We start from the raw sequence: 23,876 nt of genomic DNA, 5'->3' as shown, positions 1-23,876 counted from the left end.
TACCATAGGCATCCCAAGTCTGTTTTTTCATAAGATGGAAGATGCTCTGTTGATGGATATATTTCTGGATTTACCTTGGGATTCTACAACCTATTGTAGTAATATTTTTTGGTATCACTGGGGTTTGAACTCAGGGTCTGGTGTTTTCTGCATAGGCACTCTACAACTGGAGCCATGTCCCTAGCCCTTTTTTGCTTTAGTTATTTTTGGATAGGGTCTTGTGCTTGTTTCCTGGAATGAACTTTGGAACACAGTCATCCTACCTACACCTCCTGTGTTGCTGGCATGACATACATAAGCCACCGCACCTGGCTTGTTTGTTGAGTTATGGGTCTCACTGGTTTGGCATTGGCTGCCTTCAAACTTTCTCCCAATCTTTGAATAGCTGGAATTTCAGGTATATACTACCACATCCAACCCTTAAATTTTAAAATTTTGATTCTTGCTCTTCGCTTGAAAATCATGAGCTCTGTAAGTGAAGAGTGCTCTGATCTCCCTTGGAGGACATCTCATTCAGTAACTATAGAAAAATGGAGCACCATTAACCACACCAAACGTGCCATCTCCTTTTCATTCAGATGGGTGTGTTTGATGTTTGAAATGAGATAATTATAAAACATCTGTATTGGCTTATTCTTCACATTGTACTAAACCCAAAGGCAAATAGAAACTACTCTATCCCTTTCAATTGTACGCTTTCATTCTTCTTTCATTGCCTCCAAGGAAATAGCGATGAAGAATTCTTTCTCTCCTACCCTATTCCCCAAAGGCCAAATGCCAGTTCTGCTCCCACAGAAGTAAGCAATATTATAAGTTTCTTGTGAGCTCTTCGAGGGTGGTCAGTAATCACAGTTCAGCCATAACAAAATATTGTACATCTTCTACATTACAAATATAGTGTTTCTGGGTTTTCTCCTTTGTAAAGGCTGCGTATTACCTCATTGCTTATAAATTTCCAATGTTTTGCTATTATGATCACTAATTGTCACTTTTAAATATATTTAATGGATAAGGGTCCTTTTTCTCCTCCCCCCAAATCATATGACTCTTCTTGCTTGATTATTGCTTGCTTGTTTTTCTATATGAATTTTGAAGTCAGCTTCTCTCATTCTCATCCATCTTCCACCTCCTTTACTCCCCCCATCAAAACTCCATTATATTGGTATTTTTATCTGCTTGCATTAAATTCATAAAATTTAGGAAGTGGGGACATTGTCAGTGCCTTTCCATTTTGGAGTTCTCTCAATTGTTTTCATATATATCTTATATATTTCTTAATATGTTCTTTTCATACTGTGCAGTTTCTTTTGGTTGCTTCTGTTTTCTTTGAGATTCTGGTGATTGCATACTAAGCACGTGATCTACCACTTAGCTACACTCCCAGCCCTGGCTGCTTCTTTAAGTGGGAAAATTCTCAATTATATTTTTCTAATAAACATTGTTGGTGTACTTGAAAGTTCTTGATCTAAGTATGATTTTGATGTAGTCAATTTATGACACCTTACTATTATTGCTAATAGTTGTTTGGTTACTTTCTGTTTTCTTAGTATGCAATCTAACAAACAGCAGATAAAAACTACCACATCGCTTTCAATTGTATGCCTTCCTTTTTTTTCTTTCATTACAATGGTAAAGGCAAACATCCTGTCTTTTCCCTGAACTTTAGTGAGAACACCTCCTGTATTTGTTGAGTTTTCTTGCAGTGCTTAAGATCAAACACAGGGCCTCACCCATGCAAGGCAAGCGTTCTACCGCCAAGTACACCCCAGCCCTTTTGGTGCTTCCTTGTCATGTCTTAAGCCAACTTTGTCTTGTGGTATTTAATCATTCAAAGACAGAGTCATATTATTTAGACTTTTTCTTCAGAGATGGTGTTGAATCAGTTTAGTGATTTTTTTAGCATTTAGAAGAATAAGATTTTCCTCTGTATATGTATATTATTTGCAAATACACCTGTATTATAATATGCAAGGGCACATATATGATCATCCTAGGCTTCCAGAAATAACCCCCATATTTTCGTGGTCTTCCTGGAATTGGCTAGCACTATGGTATTTTCACATCGCCAATCATAAATGACTTGTTCAGTCAGATTCTTTTCTTATCATCTTTGTTGATTCGTAGCAATGTTAGGCTCACCAGTTACCGGTGGTGTAGGTTGGCTGAGGGCAGGTTGTGTTTTCAGTTAGCAAATAGTTCCTTAGGAAGGAGGGTGGAGAGCACAAGGTATTCTAGAAGTTATTACTCTCACTCAAGATCTCTTCCTTCACCCTTGTCTTCTTGAGAATATATGTTGCCTGCACTTTCTCACACAGGCTTCCTTCCCGCTTAAAAGGAAATATGCCATATTTAGGGAACTTCCGTCTCTGTCTCCCTTCCTTTCTTCCTTCCTTCCTTCCTTTTTTCCTCCCTCCCTCCTTCCTTCCCTCCATCCCTGTCTTCCTTCCTTCCTTCCTTCCTTCCTTCCTTCCTTCCTTCCTTCCTTCCTTCCTTCCCGAACAGGGTTTTTCTGTTCAGCCCAAGCTGGTTTCAAATTCATGATGTTACTGCCTCAGTCTCACAAGTGCTGTGATTACAGGTTCATGCTACCACACATAGCTCAGGTAAGTTTCTAATATGAGTCCCAATTTGCTGAAACAAGGTCCACTACCACGATCACAGGAGCAGAGATAGCACCTCAAGTTATTCCCTCTCCAACCATGCTTCAAGAGAAGGATTGTACTGGCTTTTTCTGGGATGCATCTCAGTGAGCAAGCTTGCAAGAGAGCATGTAAGATTGGTTTCAAAACAGATCCACTGCCTCCATAATGACATCGGTCCCCTAATTATCCAAGCTCATTCCTTTAGGCCCCACCTCCTAACATGGTTGTACTGGGGAATTAAGCTTCTAGCACTTGAATTTTGGGGGACAAACTCAGATAATAGCATGTGAGAAAAAGCATGGCGTGAAAAGACTTAAAGCACTGTACTTTGGAGGCTGGAATTCAAGATCTGTTGACTAAAAAGGTGAGACTCAAGGTGTACGTAGGCATCTGATCGTTCTTGTCAGTCACTGCAAAGATTTTGGATAATGTTTTGGGATCACACATCTTGGTGTATGGCACCAATAAAATGTTTAAAGTACAAAATTCAGATTAGCAGGTTGTATTTTAGAAACAGTTGGGTTCACTGTATAGTAAAAATCAGTGCAAATCTTGGTATGTGAGAACTGGTAAGTTACTAAGGTAATTCACATGGGCTCTGAACTACAACTGTAATGGAAGATGGGGAAACGGGTGCATCCCTGAGATCTGAAGCATGCAGAGCCATCAGGACTTTGAAGGTGAGTCAAGGGAGGGCAGAAGGGAGCGTGGAATGCAGAGGATGACTCAGGTTTCCGAGTGGCAGTGGCTCTACCCACTCAGGTAGATACCACAGGAGAATGGGCAGTTTCGGCGAGGCAAGATGAGAATCTGCATTTGCTTTTGCATGTGATGAATTTGAAGATGTGGCAAGACATCCAATTGGAAGTGACTAGAAGCTCTTTTGGAGCTCAGGAAAGGAATCATACTTTAGGCATAAAGGAATAAGGATTTTATGAGGTATCATTGATTAACTTCCAGAATCCCTGAAATGTTACGCAATTTTTTGATATGTGAGGGTGCAGACTATATTTCCCTGCTTTCTTCTGACTCCGTCCCACAAATGTTAAATTTGATGGCCATATATTCTACATATGTAATAGACACAAAACTGACACAAGTATTCTATTATTTATTTTATTTTCAAATAAATTAATATTCTCAAAAATTGAAACAGAAACACTAAATACAATATTGCACATTGCAATCTTTGTTAAATTCCCTATTATTTCATGGAAGAATGGTAGCGCAGACACTGGGGGGAATGACGAGTCAGGAGAGAAGACACTGCTCTTTCTTTGCACTTAAACTACAAATGGAAAGATAAGAGATAATACTTTACATAAACACGAGTAGAGTTATGGTTTAGAACAATGTTTTTCTTTTCACATTTATTTACTTTTATTTTACAAACTTGTTTATCTACTTCCTCTTCTCAGAACACCTGAGAAGGTGTGGGATGGGGTGATTCTTGACTGTTTCAAGAAGAGATAACTGACAGCCATGGAGACCAGTGCTACGCATACTTTTCTCCCTCTCTCTTTAAATTTATTTTAATGTGCTAAGGATTGAACCCAGAGCCTCTCATATTCTAGGCAAGTGCTCTATCTCTGAGTTATACACCCAGCCACCCACGCATTTTTTCTGTAAAGAGTCAGACTACTTAACTCTGTCACTGTAGCACAAAACAGCCTGAGACAGTAAATGAATGGGTATGGCTGTGTGCCAATAAAACTTTATGTATAAAAACTAGTGGTTGACACATGAGCCTTACTTTGATGGCCCAGGTTACACCAAAAAAAGCAAAACATAATGGAATAATTTGAAAAGCCCAGCAGCCCAGGGCCCTCTGGATGGATTTCAGGGGTCTCCACTGACTGCCCTATTCTGCAGCCAGGGATCAGCATCCCTTGTAAAAGAGGAAAGGGCATTGTGTGTTTTAGTAAGATTTCCAATGAACTGGACAACATTTGCAGAGAGGACTGATGTTTAAAGGTAAAAGGTGGCAAACTCCTCCTTCTTCAGTGGTAGGAGAAATGGGACACACCATATGGATGCTAAGCAAGCTGTGCACATCTGCTTCCAGTGGGGAGTGCTGAACACCAAACAACCCAGGTTTGGACACCTCACCATCAGCCCAGAGACCTGCTCAGCACAGGGGGAGGCACATGGCCTATGCTCTAGTCATCACAGATGAGTTCAGAGCAGGCCTGGAGCTACCCACGTCAACCAAGCCCAGTGGGTAATGGGGTAGCTGCAGAAGACACTTGAAGAACTCCTCAGCCTGCTTAGCCCAACCTGATTGTGTAACATCTCACCCACAATCCACTCTGGGATGAACCACTAAAATGGCAAAAGTGGCTGTGGCAGACCTCAAATGGCCTCCCTGCCAGACTTAGTAGCTCAGAGCAGGGACCTAAAGAAAACATGAGAGACTAGGAAGCAGCCCAAAATTCAGCATATCTGTGAATGTATAACCACACTGTTCAGCCTCAAATAGAGAAAAGTGCCAGGAAAGGAGGACATACAAAGGAGAAGTAAAGAGGCAGTGAGTTCTCCTCAGAGGACTTCGTTTGAAGCCATGTCATAAAATGTGTTAGCAGAAGAGAAATATTTGTTCTGTAACTGCTTAGTTAGGTCCCCTTTTACTTCAGGTTTGGGTACCAAAAGCAGACACTTGTTAGGAGTGCTAATGATGTCGGTTTCTTTCTAGGCCAGTTCTGCAGAGGAGAGAACTTCAGGGGTACTGCTTCAGGGGACCCTCAGTGTGCCTGAATTACATTTCTGTCTAAACAGCTTTCTTCACTCACTCAACAGGCATTTCCTACCACAGACATAGGTCCTGTATTCTTTGATTTGCAAGAAGGTAAAAGGAGACAACCCATGAAAACATATCACAGAAATGTCAAGAAGGTTTGTCTACACCCCTGCTCCAGTAAGGGGACAGGGGACAAGATCTGACACTAGGAACCACCTCCTTCATAGCCACTCTAGAGTATAAGAAGTTTGCACTGAGTTGCTCCCCGGTTTTCTCCCTCTGCTCCTTCTATGTTCACAAGGCATCTACCAAGGTATTGTAGTGGGGGTGGGCAGTTTGTGAAGATCAGACCCTCCCCATCTGGGCATCACCAGCTCCAGCCCATCAAAGGGTATTCTTTTTAAAGGGCCAAGGGTGTGACTCAGTGGTAGATTGCATGCTTAGTATACAAGGCCCTGGATTCAATCTTCAGTATCCCACAACAAAAGCAAAACAAAACAGTTTCCATAAGGATTAAGAGTGAGTAAAGATATCTGCATACTTCATTCCTGTAAAGACAAGTTTTCTGTCCCTCAGTTGTATACTGACAGAGAGAAGAGAGATGAAGTCCTTTGATTTCCTTACAGGTCCAGTCATAGGCAGTAGAAGACATTCCAGAGTAACTGGAAATTCTTGAATCTGGGAAAATTCCCAGTTTGGAAAGCTGTTGCCATACTCCTGTGTAAGTTAAGAGCAAGAAAGGGCAGACTGACCTTGAGGAGGTGAGGGCTCTCAGACCCAGTGCTAAGCAGCAGCAACAAGAGCTCTTGGGAGAAACTTCATAGATGACAAATCCTTGCCCTGGCTGTAGCAGGGGGAGCCAGGAACAAAGCCCTGGGACCCTCAGCATGGACCCAACCTGCATGGAACAAGGGCTACTGCTCCACATCTTAGGAAGCACAGCAACAGACTGGGACTCCCCAGAGTTTACCCAACTATTGGGACTCATTTCAGTCTCCCATTCCCTGCCACACACTAAAAGCAGAGAGGGGAAAGCAGCTCACTGGGCCCACCATGGCATGGCACCCTTGGAGTGTGTGATGGTTTCCCACTGCACAATCAGTATCAAGTATTGATCATCTGAGGGACTTCATATGTTCCCTAAATCCTGATTTAAAAAATCAAACTTCCTGGATAGCAGAATGGAGCCTCAGGAATGCTAGAGCCCAGCTGAATCTCTGTTGCCTGTAGGCTCCAACAGCTGCTGTCTAACACTTATTCTACCTATAGTTTCTACTGGGCCCAGAAAATTCTTCCCCAGTAACAGCATCCTGCTTGGCCTCCCCTGCTATCCCATGTCTATGATGGGGTCTTTTTTTATTTAATTTTGTCTCACATTTGTTATTGATACTGAGTTGTTTAACTGAAAAAGTTACAAAAGTAGAAAAGCAGAGTATCTCAGTGACAGAAGTGTGCAATAAAATGAAGCCCTCCCAAACTGAGGATTCACTGTTTCAGAAACTCCACTAATTGCATTTTTCTTCTTTCATTCCCTTTTTTATTATTTTTGGAGGTACTGGGTTTTTACATTATTTAACTTATTTTTGAATTGTCATACATGAATAATATGAGGGAATTTCACTGTGATAATCCATTCACATACACTGTACCTTGAACAAGTTCAGGTACTTGCTAGATTGGTGTTCTAGCACTTGAGCTACACATCCAGCCTTTGTGCTTTAGTTTATTTTTCAGATATGGTCTTGCTTTTGCCTGGGGTGGCCTCAGATTCAACCCTCCTACATCCACCTTTTGTAACTGGGATTACAGATGCACACCACCATGCCCATTCCACTTATTAGCTTTAATATCTTCATAAGCCAAAGTGAGGGCCTCTATTCTCCAAATCAAAGTATCAGTAAACAGAAAATAAGAAGAAAAGAGAGCATACAGACTAAATGTGATGGTTTATGCATATCACTTGGGAGACTTCCCAAGATAATTTAATAATAAAAGCAACTTTAGCTGAGTGCCAGTGGCTTACACCTGTAATCATATCTATTTGGGAGGCAGGGGTCAGGAGGATTGTGGTTCAAAGTCAGCCCAGGCAAATAGTTTGCAAGATCTTATCTCAAAAAATACCCAACACCAAACAGGATTGTCAGAGTGACTCAAATGGTAGCACCTGCCTAAGAAGTGTGAGGTCCTGAGTTCAAACCTCAGCATCGCTTCTAAAAAACCCAACTATATAATGGAAGAATCAGGCAAAGAGCACCTAACCAAATGAATGAAATCAGCATAACCAGTCATAGGACAAATTGGTATCAGGTATTGATGCATACAGGAGGTCACATCATCATTATTGTGATATCAATGACAAATAAATAAACAAATCCTTTCATTTTATGCAAAATTCAAGCCACACATGTCTCCCATATTCTAAAATTTCAAATAGGGTACTTAAATAAGGTTTCTTTATCATCCTAAATAAGAAGTCTTTTCTAAATAGTCTTCCTTTTCAGCATTTTTGGAGTTATTCTGAGCAGTCAATGCTACCGTACTTAAAGATGCAAGGGTTTCTTAAACCTTGTTTACGTGGGGCTGATGGAGTATCTGGATGAACCAAAACACTACATGTCCCATTTTCATTGATATTTTGGACTGAATCCTCAACAGAAATCTTAGGCAACAATGCCTTCCTGTGATCATTTCTAACAAAGGTAACATTCTCAATAATATCACATTAGTTTAAGGTGAGAATTATTCATGTATTTTAAGTTTTTGATGAGAAAATGGAGGGAAGATCCTTCTATACAGGAGAGACACGTTTTATAACGCTAACCTTTACTACCATAAAAAGAAAAGGGAAAAAGATTATTGAAAAAAATTCATTAGGCAATATAACAGAGGAAGACAAATAAAGCCCTGCATGTTTTAAATACATGGCATTTCTGACCTGGAACACATTCACCTGAGAACCAGTTCTTTCCTCTTCTTTTTCTCCTTTGTTCCTCTCTCAGCCAGGATTGCCATCAGGAATCGCCCCTTTAAAGGCAGCAGCCAATCTCATTCACCCAATTCTTCCTCACCTTGAAAGCAGAAAGGGTCCATCCTCAGCTCAGAAGGCTGAGTACAGCTGAGCCAGGGCCTTGTTCAGGATCTCCCAAACTGAACATGGTCAGGGTTTCAGAAGTTCTGTCTTCTAATTTGAGGACATGACTGGGAAAGAATCTGCCTCCAAGCTCATTTAGGTGGTTGGGAAGACTCATTTCCTTGTGCTGTATAATTCAGAGCAGCTTGCTTCCTCAAGGTCAGCAGGAGAAAGTCTCTGATCTAAGGGAGGACCCTGGCCATTTGAAAGGCTTTCACTTGTTACACCAGGCCTACATGGGATAAATAATTATTCTTCAAAATACCTTCATCTTTGCCATTTTCTATTGACTAGAAACAAGGCATAGGTTACAATCACACTCAAGGGGATTATTCAGGGTGTGGATACCAGGGCTTGGGGATTATGGGGACCACCCTTGGGTCTGTCTGTCCCAGTGCCAATAAATATCTGTTGAATAAATAACTGAATGAGTGATAGAGTGAGTGAGTGAATAACTATATAAATGACTGGATGTATGAATGTGAAGAACAGAAATATGAGCTGGATCATCCTTCAGCTCTAAGGACTTTATTCTTTCTGTACATCACCCCATCTCCTCATGCCTGGCGGCAACTTCCAACTTTGAAATCCCCAAGTCTGCCACCCAATGCTGAGTGTGTCAAGCCTGGGTCAACAGTACATACAATAGGACAAAAGAACACCAAGAAAAGCAGCTACAAAGAGGCAGGAAGCCCAAATACCATGCAGCTGCGTTGGTGCTGGAAGCCCCGTGGGGCAGGCAGCATTTTTTGTTTGGAAAATTGTGATAATGGGGACGCATTCTTACCTATGCAGCATTGGGGTAACTGACAGTAGCTCTTTGCTCTCATCCACACAGCAAGAGTTGAATACTGACCTAAAACTGTGTTGTTTAGGAAACTTCATGTCCTTCTTGGCTTTTTGAAAGCCATCCAAGCTGTGGAGTGGTTGTGAGATCTTTCAATGATGAGCTAAAAGATTGTTTTTGTATTTTGTGGGGAGGTGGTAGGATTTTGGCCCAAAGTGAAGTACTGAGGGTCATACCTGTGGATCCAAACAGACCTGATAGATTAATATTAATTGATAATCCAACCCTAGCTCATACCATGCCAGAAACTTTTCTAAGCAGTTTGTGTATGCAGATACTGCTGTTTCATCAACACTGTCATCGTCCCTATGGTATCTATGAGGAAACTGAGGCACAAAAAGGTCAGTAACTTGCCTATGGCCATATAGTTATTAAGTGTGAATGGGGGAAGCAGAATCCAAACCCATGTGGTCTGGAGGCTGTGCCCATAAGCACATCGTGATGCTGCCATTATTGATGGGTTAGGTGCTGTCCCAGCCTGACTGCCTTCAACCAGGACAGCTGAACATGAAAACAAGCTGCATAATCAGCATGGTTGGCCACCTCCCAGCTCCACCATTGACTGTTGTGTGAACTCTGATGTTCTCCTTGACCTCTCTGTGCCTCAGCTTCCTCATCTGTGCAATAGGAATAAGTAAATTTGACCTCAAAGGATTCTCATGAAGGTGAAAGAGGTAAAGCATGTCAATGTGTGAGAACTGTGCCTTGAGCAAGAGAACATGGTGACCTTCCTTCCTTTCTCCCTCCCTCCATTGTGTCATTCCATCTACCATCTTCCATGCATCCTTCTATCCTCTTTTCTTCCCTTCACCTCTGTTCTTCTATCAATGGCCCTGATCTCCTTGGCTTTCTGTTTGGACTACAAGTTCACCCCATAAACTCAGGACAACTTTCTTGTATAGGTCCCCAGATCCCATGAGGACATAGCTTTCACTGTGCTACCCATTCTAAACCTGATTACTCTTAGGATGCCCCAAACCCCAGAGTTCAAAATCCACCTTGATTTCCAAGATTTTGGTTGGATTTTCTGCAATCCTTTGGCCATCCTTTGTCCAACCCCAGGTGTCATTTTCCTCTGGTCATCCCCTGACTGATGATGTTCCTCAGAGTCACTTTTATGTGCCATCTTGGCCAGGCTGTTGGGCCCCATTACATAAACAGACATGAATCTAAGTGTTGATGTGATGTTGTGTACATGCTTAACATCTATAAGCAGTAGATTTTAAGTACAGGAGATTTCTTGTATCATGTGGGTGGGCCTCATTCAATCAGTTGAAAGGGCTTAAGAGCAAAAACTAGTTTTCCTGTGAAAAAAGAAATTCTTACTCAAGGCTGCAGCACCAACTCTCATGCCTAGGTATTTCTAGTCTGTTCACCGGCCCTCAAGATTGCAGACTTCTCACAATAGCATAATCCAATTGCTTAAAACAACTCTCAGTAGACAGATAGACTGGAAAGCTATCCTGGTTATAGATTGCCCACTGGTCTTTCACTAGAAGGAGGGTCATCCCTGATGGGTATGGGTGGAAGTGGGGCCCTTCTCTCCTAGTAACAAGTTCCTAGGAAAACATTTTAACCTTAATAAAATGGCCATTCAAGGATAAAATACTTATAAATCACTCATGCACACACACATACACACACACACACACGAGTACTGGAGCTTGAACTCAGGACTTGTGCTTGCTAGGCAAACTTTCTACCACTTGAACCATGTCCTCAGCCTTTTGCTTCTTCAGTTTATTTTTCAGATTTCTTGCTTTTTCCTGGGATAGCCTTGAACCTTGATACTCTTACCTCCACCTTTTAAGTAACTGGAATTACATATTTCATTTTGGTAATCATAGTATCCTTGCCCCATGTTTCTTCTAAAACTTAAGTAGATAATTTGTTCTGGAATCTGATATAATGTACCCTCAAGATCAAAGAACAGGCTAAGATTGAAAATAGTATAATGAATTTTGGTTGTTTTTTATACTACTTAAGATATTTTTATTTCTTTCCTTCCTCTTTCATCAAACATGGGATAGAAATAAAACTTCTCAGCAGTTGACTTTATTTAGCATTTTTAAAAGAATAGCAGAAAACCTATGTTCTTGGGATTTTTCTATATGGAATGTTTCCATCTTTCCCTCCATGAGAAAAACAACACAATGTCAAAACCAAGGCACTTGAGTGGTTTGGCATTTATCATCTGAACTACATGAAAGAAAAAAAAATTCCTGGATTTTGTTTTTCACATTTACTTTTTGAACCTGACTAGATTTTCAAATTCTACAAGTTGTTCTTGGAATAAGGAAGCATGCACATTTCCTTGTCACACCAAGAGACTAAATGTGCATACATTGATAATGGATTCTTCAATTTCTTTCACCATCAGAATTTAAGGAGGCTCTCTTTAAGAGGATAAAAATTCAGCCATAGCTTTTAGAAGGGAGAATGACATAGGAAAGCCAGTGTTGGATAAAACATATTCCCACAGAAGTGGGGAAATCCAGGCTATGACCAAGAACTGAAAAGATTTGGAAGCTCAAATCTAGCTCCTGACAATAGGCCAGATTGAAAATGGCTGAAACAGTATCTAAAGGTTGCATAGAATTTTACAGCTAGAACAACCACAGTGGAAAAAAACCTTTCCTGATATCAGTCACCTTCCCCATTGCTTCACACAGTGTACATGATGTGACATTCCTGTCACAAAAGCAAGTCTTCTCCCTATAACACCTCAGGCCTCCTCACAAAACCTGCCCTTCTCATTTTTCTGATGTCATATCCTGACATCCTAAAAAGACAGAAAATTATGTAACTGTCTGAAGTATTATGGAACATGAAACAATAAATAAGCTATGTAAATCATGAAAAAAAAAGAATAGAGGAAGAGAGATAACAAGGGGGAGCCAGCCTTACTCCAAGGCCCTTCCTTAAATCAGTTCTGTAGTATTGGGGCAACCCTTTGGAAAAGTCATACTAGAGGGCTTCCTCCACAGACTACAGACCTATGGGTAATGGATCACATGGCCTTGGGCTTTGGGCTGAGTCAGGGTAGAAGAAGGTGAATTCCATCATGTAGGGATTACAGAAGTAGCAGGCACCTAGGCTTATTCCATAACTCAGCTATTCTGAATCATTCCATGAAAAACATGTGTATGCAAATATCTCTTCAGTAAGCTGGCTTTGATTCTTTTGGGTACATAGCCAGAAGTTGTACAGATGAATCATATGGGAGTTCTATTTTTTAATTTTTGAGGAACCTCAATACTAATTTCTGTAGTGGCTGGACTAATTGACATTCCCTCAGCACTGAACTGTTTTCCCTGAATCCTTTTCAACATTCCTCATTATTTGGTTTTTTTATTATAGACATTCAGACTTAGGTAAGTTGGAATCTAAGGTATTTTTGATTTAGTTTTCCCTCAGGGCTATAGATGTTAAACATTTTTCATGCATTTATTGGGCATTTGTACTTCTTCTTTTCAAAAATGTTTGTTCAGTTCATTTGCCTTGTATTGATTGGACTTTTTATTCATTTTGTATTTCATTTCTTGAGTTCTTTTTATATTCTAGATATTATCCCCTGTCAGATTAATAGCTAGCACAGTTTTTTCTCATTCTCTGGACTGTCTCTTCACTCTGTTTGTTATTTATTCTTTTGCTATGCAGGGACTTTTAATTTGATAAATCCCATTTGTCAGTTCTTGCTCTTATTTCCTGAGCTACAGGAGTCCTATTCAGGAAGTCCTTTCCTGTGCCTAAATAGTCAAAAATTCTCTTTAGGTTTTCTACTAGTATGTTCAAAGTTTCAGATTTTACATAAAGGCCTTTAATCTATTTTGAGTTGGTTTTTTTTGGTACAGGATTAAAGATAGAGCTCTAAATTCAAACTTCCACATGTAGATGTTCAGTTTTCCAGCACAAATTATAAAAGAAGCTATTTTTTAAAATGTAAATTGTTGATGCCTTTGCCAAGAATGAAATGGCTATAGATGATTGGGCTTATTTCTGGAGATTTTCTACTCTATTTCATTGTGTCTATGTGTCTACATTTGTGCCACTATAATGCTGTTTTTGTTTCTATGGTTCTATAGTATAGTTTGATGTCTAGCATTGCTCTTTTATGCTCAGGATTGCTATGGCTATTCAGGGATTTTTGTGCTTCTATACAAATTTTAGGATTGTACTGAATCTGTGAATTACGTTTGGTAATGTGACCATTTTGATTATACTTAATCTGCTATCTATGAAAATAGGAGGTCTTTCCATCTTCTAGTGTCTTTGACAATTTCTTCCTTCAGTGACATAGTTATAGGAGGTCTTTCCATCTTCTAGTGTCTTTGACAATTTCTTCCTTCAGTGACATACTTTTTTCATTGTAGAGTTCCTTAGCATCTTTGGTTATGTCGGTATTTTATTTTTTAGGCTATTGTGAATGGAATTGTTTTCCTGGTTTCTTTTTCAACAAGTTTGCTTTCACTGTACAGAAATGCTATTATTTATCGTATGTTGATTTTGTATTCCATTATTTTGCTGAAAGTGTGTATTAGACCTAAGAGTCTAGTGGAGTCTTTAGTGTTTTTTTAAATATAGGATCCTATCATCTACAAACAGGAATATTTTGACTTCTTTCTTCCTTATATGCATCACTTATCATTATTTCTCTTATTGCTCTGGTTAAGAATTCAAGCACTACATTGATTATAAATGGAGGCAGTGGGTACCCTTCTCTTCTTCCTGATTTTAGAGAGAGTGCTTTTTAGTTTTTCCCCATCCCATATGATGTTGACAATAGGTCTAGCGTACATAACCTTTATTATGTTGAAGTAGGAACTCTATTCCTCTTAGTCCTGTATTATTTTCAGTTGCGCTTAACCTTTGTGTGATCTGCCCTGAATTTTGTGAAAATCTGCCTCCCAAAAAGCAAATGGTGCCCCCCAAAACAAGGCAAAAATGAATGTGCTTAAGTGAAATGATAAAGTAAAAGTTTTAGATTTGCTGGAAGGTGGTATGTCTTTCTCAGAAGTTGTTTGGCAAATTGGGAAAATTAATCAAGCATTTGCAGAAAGCACTGAACTCTTGAGCATGCATGGGTTTTCCTCAATAGTGGTCTCCTTGGAACTAGACTCCTGTGAATAACAAGGGTCTACTTTACTTTTAGGGACACTCTCTTATGTTTGTGGGTGTGAGGGAAGCTGCTGTCCCTTTAAATAACTGTTAAGGCTTCCTCAAAGTTGCATTGTATCTTTATTTGTTTCAAAATGGGTCCTGCATAAAAATTTATAAGGAGCCAGTCAAAATTACTGAGTCTACAGACTCATGTTTTGGGTGGCTTAGAGTAAACTTTGCTCATTATAATACAGAATTTTCTTTCCAGAGTACTTCGTATCTATATATACATACATATATATATATGTATATATGTATATATATACATATACATATGTATATATGTAGATATATAGATAGATGTGTGTGTGTGTGTGTGTATATTTGTATATATTTGGTGGCCCTGGAGTTTGCACTCAGGGCCTCAAGATTGCTAAGCAGGCACTTTACCACCAGAGCCACTCCATTAATTCCTGTCTACCTGTCTTTTAAACATGTGATGCATGACCATACATGCCCGGGATGATGAATCTTCCCTGTATGAGAATGTATAAATTTTCCCAATAAAAGTCCCTGCTTTCCTTTCTAGAAGGGCACTGCTTTGAGACTTAGTTCTAGTGTACTCCTCACTTGCTGTGAGAAGTTACTTTCTTTTCTTTCTTTCTCTTTTATCTCCTGGTGCACTTAACAACTTTGCACTCCCCAGGGAGCCAACCCATTGCATTTGGTTGCAAACTGAATTTTGAAGGAGGAGGAAACTTTGTATAGCTTCCTTTGCAGGGCTTGGGGCAGGTGAGAGAGAGACAGAGAGAGAAACAGAAAGAGAGAGAGAGAGAGAGAGAGGGAGAGAGAGGAGGGGTGGTTAAGCAGGAGAGGCAGTCTTGGAGCTGAAGGACTGAGGTGTGGTTGGGGCTAAGGAGGCAGATGGAATAGGAAGATGGACCTGAAGAGATTAATAGGACAGGTGACAAAGAGCTTCATATGCTGTGTTTATCCAACTCAGGTTTTAACAGTACATTATAAAATTCTTGAAATATTTTAAGCAGGATTGGAACATAATCATTTTTTATCCACAATGCTTTGAGATGATGGTAGATTTAGGATGCTTAGTGTTTATCAGCAAGGATAATGAGGACATAGTTGGCCAGGAGCAACGGTACAGAAGATGTCAGTAAGGACCAAGTAGAGGACTATAAAAGACAGCACAGAGGAACTTCAAGACTGTCTGGGTTCTGGGAGATTGGTAATGCACCAGTTGTCACAGAGATTATCCCAATATCAAGACCAAGTGTTCCATGCCTCCTGTCCCCAGTAGGCTCAGATACTCTGAAATTTATTTCATGTGCTAATCCTTGTGTCCAAAAGGTTTTATATTAATATTTGCAATAACTTTTGGCTATTTCAGTTGACTTCCAACTGTCTTTGCAACTTTAATGTTTGAAATATCAGCTTTAAGGTAGCTACTTATTTATATATTGCTATTGTTTCTCGCCATAGAAAAGGCTTAGTCTTTTCTATAAAAGCCTAATTTATTTTTGGAATGTAATGATAGTAAGACTTTGGATATCGATATGGATTTATGACAGAGAATGATCAAAACCTACTTTGCATGTGACACTTCTTATATGACTTGTCCCAGTTTGTGTCATAAGTTGTATGGTTAGTCTAGGTATCACTTTCTAGTAAATCAATGAAATGCTTAAATTATTTTTTTCTCTTGATTTTCATCTCTTCTAAACTAACAGTTTGTTCATTATGCTTTTTACATTTTAGCCAGTGACCCAACCACCAGTCTGTCCTTGGAAAAAGGGAGAGGAGCAGTTCAGAAAAGAACATTCAAGTTTTTATTTTTAATCTTAAATCATTGGCATTGTTTAGATTTGCCTGTAAATGGTGATAATAAACAACAAATTTTAGTTGGTTTAATTATTGTTCTGAAGTTCTTTGCAGATGATATGTCATGATCACACCATAATATCAAGATAAGATCAAGGGTACTAAAGATACAATGAGTACCTTTAGATTTAGATAGTTTATTAATTAGCAACAAAGAAGAGTAACCCAAAAGTGATAGCTCCCCAGGTCCTTGTCCCACAGATCAAGAAGGACAATATAGAAATAAGAGGATCTAGCGGACTATAGTGCAAGGTGAGGGATACTCTGTTGGGAAAATCAATTCTACACTGTGGTGAAAGTGTTTTTGACCCTGCTGCTTTAATCTGAAGAAGCAGTTTGAATGTCAGAGCCCAGAAGAGGTAGGGAAATTCAAACCCCCTCTGAGGGTTTGGTAATTGTATCTGTTGAAACAAACTGACAATAGGCAGATTACCAGAAGGAAAAGTATCCATGTTCATTAATATGCATGTGCTCACAGGAGCCACAGGAACCATGGTTGATGCTTAAGATCTTCTTCATAGGAAAGAAGAATGTGGGAGCTGTATGCGAATTTAGAGTGGTAGTAAGTGATTCTTAGGGCAGAGAGTGTGCCCAGAGAGCAGATGGGCTGGGGCAGATTCTTTTGGCTGCAGGCTTGGTGTTTGGTTGTCAGACTCTTCCTCTGTGTTATGATCGTTGATGAAATTCCAATAAGGAGGTTTGAAGGCATTCTTCTGTGGTTGGTACTCTCAGTAGGTGGATGTAAATAAGGGGACGTCAGACAAAGCCCTGTCCTATGTTTACTGTTCATCAGTGCTCTCACTTTGGAGTCCAAAAGAGCAAATTTTAGGGAATTATCCTCTGAGCCCCCAACAGAGGCAATGATAATCTCCCATGACAGGTAGTGGGACAAGAGGGAGATGGCCTTGTCAGCTGCTCCATACATGAAGTCCCCCATGTCTGTGTTCTAGGAGGATGACCAGCCTCCTACCAAGCATGCAGCAGCTAGGAAGGCAGTCCTTGGAATCTTTGTTCACTATAACCGATGTAGAACAAAATCCTCAAGCTGCCATGGAGGAGAGACACTGTCATCCTTAAGGCATTATCAAAGACCCATTGCAGCTTGGGAAAAGAAACCCTGATGTAGGGACAGATCAGGAATCTGTGGTCTTAGACCACTAAGAGGTCTCCAACAACTGGGGTAGAGGCACAATCTCTTAAAATGCCCATGGCCAGAACCTAGGGGCTGCCAAAGACTGAAGCTGAATTAGAACAAAACAATGCACTTCAGACTAGCAAGCACTGAGTAACAACTAATGACAATCTACTTTAGGTTGAGGTATGAGAGCATGGAAAGAGAACTTGCAATGCAGGTGCAAAGGGAAGCTGAGGGGAAGTAAGGATCACTCACCAACCAGCCCTCACTTCATATCTGAGGCGACCTTAGAGGAATTTGAAAAGGAATACACTGAGTGTAACCATAGTGTTAAAGAGAAACTCATCTCAGTTCCTTGGTAACTTGAATCAATACTCAAATACCTACTAAAATACAAAAGGTGCCCATCTACATGCATCAATACTATCTTTTCACCATATTTTCTACTCTGGCCCTCAAAAAAATATCACATGGACCTTAAAGAAATAAGAAAAATACTCTTAAGAGATAGAGCAATCAACAAAACCAGAATCCAATGTGACATGGAGTCTGGGGATTTTATACAGGGAATTTAAAATGACTATGATTAATATGTCAAAAGATTTAGAGGAAGGTGGGATATAATTTTAATGTAGATATAAAATTTAGCAGGATGATTTGGGTGGAAATAGTAAATACTAAAACCACAGTAATAGATGAGAAATGTTTTCAGCATACTCACTGGCAGGCTCCAGCCAGATGAACTTGAAGACTGATTAATAAAATTAACCACATTGAAAAATAAAGAAAAAAGTGTGAAGAAAAAACCAAAACAGGACATTCCAGAAATATGTTAGTATCAAATAGTTTAACAGAAATGTTATTAGAATATTTGAATGAGATGAAGGAGAATAATATAGAAGAAATATTTGTGATGATATTCAAGAATTTCTCCAAATTAACAATAGATACCAATGATCTAAAGCTCTTAGACAACACCAGACAAAAATATACCCAACCATACCCCACACCTAGACTGCCATACTTAAATTGCTGAAAACCAACATAAGCCAGAGGTAAAATATATATATCACACAAACAGAAATAAGAAGTTGAGATTCCTCCTCACCTGTCATCCTGAAACCAATGGAGCGACCCAGTCACAATGGTGAATGGAAAACACTGCTAAGCATTGTATGTAGACTCCAGTCAGTTTTAGAACACTCATTTTATTATGTAATGTTATGTTGTTTATATGATTTCTGGAAGAATGCAAGGGCATTAAGCTTTACTTCCAGAATAAATACACTGGAAACACCTGCCCACTTCATGGGATTGAGCTTTTCACAGCATTGATAAACTGGAAATTTCATCACTGTTGCCTTTAAGCCATGCTACTAAGAGCCATACATCGGACCCCCCCACCCTAGAAACCACAAAGTATCAAAGACATCTGCATAATTCTGACAGAAAAATTAGTCTTTCCACCTACTATTACAACCCTACCATGAGGCGCACTTCTCCAAGGCTCAGTGCATGCAAACCCCTGGTGGAATCCAGAGCACACATGGAAGCCTCACTGCAGGAGACTGAGAGATGTAGCTTAGAGTTCTCCAGACCATAGAAGATGAGGGGTGAAGTGAACATTAAGACAGGCAATCTGTGATTCCTACCATGGTTGTTTTAACTGCATGACAATGGTCTACCATGCTGTTATTTTGGGGTGGAATTAGAACAGCAAATGAGGCATCTGGTTTCTACTCCACTAGACTTCCTAATGTATTTAACAGTGCAGGAGAGAAAGATCTTAGGAACAATTGACTCAAATGGTCACTGAACTTCCTCCGTGAACTGAGTTCCACTTCTTGAACAAACCTGGCATTAGTTTTAAAATGCACATATGTGATGTACTTTTTCTATTTTGGGAAATTATTTTAAAGCCTAACTTTATAATATTTATCAAAACTGCATCTATAATAGGATAACATTAAAATATACACACATAAGAAAGAAGGTAGTTTATATTCTAAAATATCAATGATTTTTATTTTAGTGTAATAGGATTGTGGAACTTTTTTGTCTTCTTTGGTTTTGTGCATTTCCTAATTTACCTTCCAAGAGCATTGCATGTGAAAATAAAAATACAATGGAAACTAGGCACGGATGTGTGCACCTGTAGTCTCAATTACTTAGGAGGCTGAGGCAGGAGGATTGTTTGAGCCCAGAAGTTTGAGATCAACATAGCAAAACCTCACTCATATTAAATAAATAAAATACAAAGTCTTATCTTTCACAAAATTTGAAAAGTTTAGAGCCATTATTTCTTCAACTATTCCATCTGCCTCTTTCTCTTCTTCTTCTGGAACTCTCACAATGTAAATGTGCAATTCCTTTTGAATGTCTTTGTCTTTAATGTCTCTCTCTGAAAAGGAGAAAGTAGAAAAATGTATGAGGAAAAACAAAAGGGCATTTAACTTTTTAATACCCTGGAAACCACTTCAGCATGAGAGGGAGGGCTCACAGCAATAAGAGGAGGGGCAGCCACAAGACCCGAGCTACTTCACCTGCACCTAGTTGATCAGAGGTAGCCACCCACAACCAGAGCCCATATTCCTGGTATTAGGAAGACAGGGTACTTTTGCCCACCATGGCTCCCACAAGATGTGTACAAGCTGCTCCAGAAGCAGGTACACAGCTGCCTGCTTGGGGCCAGAGTTGGGAACTGAAATGGAAAGGAAAGAAGAAACAGACAATTAAAGACTTTCCCTGGGGAACAAGAAGGGAAATTTAGTCCCCATAAATTAGAGTAGCAGAGGACAATACACAAGTCAATTTTAGAAAAAAAATTGTATCCAATATTTATATATTAATATGTGTGTAGACACAAATAAGGAAAATTCATAGTGAGGAGTAGGGAAAGAGTAGGGAAGCACACAGCAAACAGTTGACAAGAGGCCCAGAGGTCCTGTTAATGTGGGACGTGATTGAAATGTTATTCAGATACAAGAAAATGTAAATAACTGGAGCTTACTTTGCATAAATTATTTTCCTCAGGTAAGGTGGTAGCATGCCAACAAATCAAGGCTAGCCTGGGCTACATAGTGAGACCTGACTCAAAAAAAGCAACAGAAATTTTTTCCCTCACATAAAATTGTAAGTAGATCCTTTTGGCTCTATTATAGTGAACTCAGTGATACTTCCTTTAGACTTGGTTTCCTTTAATTTTGTTGTTTTTTAATTTTCATTATCAATTTTACCTCATAGTTCAACATGGCAGCTTCAAATGCAGCCATCATTTATACATTAGAGATAACAGGAAGAAGAGAGGGTAAGACATACTTCCATTGTGACAACTCCTATAGTTTGCAAGTACCGTGTCCATTTAAATCCTCTATTCAGAATGCAGTCACTAGGTCACTCCTAACTGTCAAGGAAACTGGAAGATAAAGTATTTGGGGGTAACTATATACTTATCAAAAATCCAGGGATAGAATTCCTGAGGGAGAAAAAGGGAAAGATTTTTCTGCCAGTGGGGAAAAGGAATTTTACTATATTCTTATTTGTCACATAAAATCTTTACAAATACATATTCACCTGTACAAATACATATCCATGTGTATTTAAACTAGAAAATCATAAAATTGTGTAAGAGAAATGAGAGTTGAAGTGGTCAAGGCTGGTCATTACATTGCAACGACACAGTGAGGTGGATGTGAGATGAGGATACACAGGGGAGACAAGGGTGGAGCAGCTTCATCCTGCCAGCCCAGGAGCACTGCTAAAACTAAAAAAGAGTGGTGGCTTCTCAAATTTCAGAAGACATCCAGTCATTATTTATAACTTTCGCAACTCTGAGGTTTATCCAACAAGTAAAATCTTTAATGCTTGTTGCCAGTTGCCCATTGGAAGTGTGGGAAAATAACAAAAGAAAAAGCACTAAAGGAACAAAACACAGAACTACCTCAAAATAATCAATTGATCTCTTTTCAATATTTTATCACATGGGGCATGTGACTATGAATTTCTTATCACACTTGTTACAACATTGTGTTATGGTTTGTGAGTAAAATTGTCTCCTGTGATGTATTGGAATTAAACATTTAAACCTTTTCTAGTATTAAGCAAAGAATGTGGCACTTAGGAGATTTCATCATGGTGCTGGAGTCCGTAACAAAACATAAGTATTTCCAATACATCTTTCATGGGAACTATTGCCTAGCTCAAAGTTAGATAAACCAGTGTCAAGTTTGTTCTGCTTAGTACCCCTCCCACATCACAGAGGGACACCAGCTCCATAGTCACAAAATTTAAGACATACTAGGAACTTTCCAGACATTGCAGCAGCTTATTTAAGCATGATTTCTCTTACCTCCTACTTTTGCCCTACACCATTTTTGCTTCCTTAATTATCTTTCTGTGCACCCTGTATTAGAAGTACAGAAGATGAGCACCCATGACTCTGAACTGAAACTCAGTGGAGCAATCTTCCATCAGAAGTAGCATTATTCCTGGCACTGGCAGATGTAGACCTTGTAATTTCCTACAGAATTTATAATATGCACTTTGCTGGCTCTAGATCTACCACTCCTCCTATGATTCATGTCCGCTTTAGTATCCATTGTCTGTTTGAAAGATGATACTTTTCACTCTCACTCTCAGTCTTATGTTGAACTCACCTATTACCTGGTTGAGAGTGAGCCTTTGTCTAGACTGGAAATTCCACGTCTCTGAAGAGTAAGTCTGTCCACATGTGCTAAACATACCTCTCCAAATAACTATCCTTGTCTCTTGGTCTCTTCCCTTGATTTCCTCTACTGTTACAAGATACCAAAGCATTTCAGGCCTGAACCCAAGTGGCTACCCTGGAGTTTCTGTGGTCTGAACTGTGCCACTTTTTCTGAATCTCCCCTTCCTAACACTGGTCCTGGTGGAGGAGGGCTCTCAGAAGAGTGTTTTCCCATTGCCATTCCTCACAAGGCAGGGAAGTTTCATTTGTGGCCGACTCTGCCCTTTATTACACACTTCCTTCCACTTCTCTGCTTCTTAATTGTCTGTCTTGAGCAACTTTCTGAAATGCAGGAAGCAATCTTCATTTCTGCCACCTCTTAATCTATAGGCCTTGTGCTCTCACAACAGTGGTTCTTAATCTTGACCTCCATTATGATCAGCTGAGGAGTTGTTTAAAAGGGTGCTACTCCACCCAATCCAGAAACCCTGAATCAGAATCTCTGGAGAATGACCTCCAGACAGGAGTATGTTTTAAAAGTCCTTCACCCTACCCCAGAATGAAAGGGAAGCTTCTGCACTACAAAATAAATAAATAAATAAATAAGAGCGAAGAGACAGCCTACAGAGCAAGAGAAAAATCTTTGACAGAATTCATCTGACTGGGAATTAATATCAGAATATATAAACTGAAAAAATTAAACCTGAAAGACAAATAATCCAATCTATAAAGGGACAAATGAAGTGAACAGATACCTTTCAAATGAAGTACAAAAGGCCAATAAATATATACCTAGCCACCAGAAAAATTGCCTTGAGTTCCACCTCTCCCCAGTCAGTCAGAATGGCTATAATCAACCAAGTACAAACAGCATAAGTTGGTGAGGATGCAGGAAAACAGAACTTTTACTTCACTATGGATGGGAAGGTGAATTTGTCTAGCCATCTAGAAATCAGTATGGAGGTTACTCAAAAAAGTTTTAAAAAATAGAACTCTTGTAAGATCCAACTACACCACTTCTCAGTATATACCCAAAAGAATCAAAGTCAGCTTACTATAGAGATTCCTATATACCCCTGTTTATTATGGCTCTGTTCACAATAGTCAAATTATGAAATCAGCTTTGGTACCCCAAAAATAAATGGACAGATAAAGAAAATGTGGTATATACCCACAGAAGAATTTTACTCAGCCATTAAAAAGAAGGAGTTTTTGACATTTCCTAGAAGATAGATGGAACTGAAATTCATCATGTTAAGTGAAATAAGTCAGTCCCACAGGAAGACAGGAACTGCATGTTTTCTCTCATTTCTGGGTTTTATGTGGAAAAGCAAATTAAAATTTTGCTGGGGGCCTGTTTCAAGTGGTGCAGCATCTACATGCTACCAGACCTTGAGTTCACCCCCCAGAAACCACCCCCCAATAAAAGTTATTTCCCATTTTCTTCCTTATTAGCCATGGCATACCCCTGTAATTTTAGCTAACTGGGAGGCTGAGATCAAGAGGATTACAGTTCATAGCCAGTCTGGGAAAACAGTTCATGAGACCCCTGCTCTACAAAAAACTCAGAGCAAAAAGGATTAGAGATGTGGCTCAAGTGGTAGAGCACCTGCTTTGCAAGTGGGAAGCCATAAGTTCAAAATTCTGTCCTAACAAATCACATGAAATAAAATAAAAACACATC

This window comes from Castor canadensis, chromosome 4 (assembly GCF_047511655.1).
Source record: "Castor canadensis chromosome 4, mCasCan1.hap1v2, whole genome shotgun sequence".
NCBI classification, from domain to species: domain Eukaryota; kingdom Metazoa; phylum Chordata; class Mammalia; order Rodentia; family Castoridae; genus Castor; species Castor canadensis.
The sequence above is the reverse complement of the archived record's forward strand: the minus strand, read 5'-3'. Positions refer to the sequence as shown.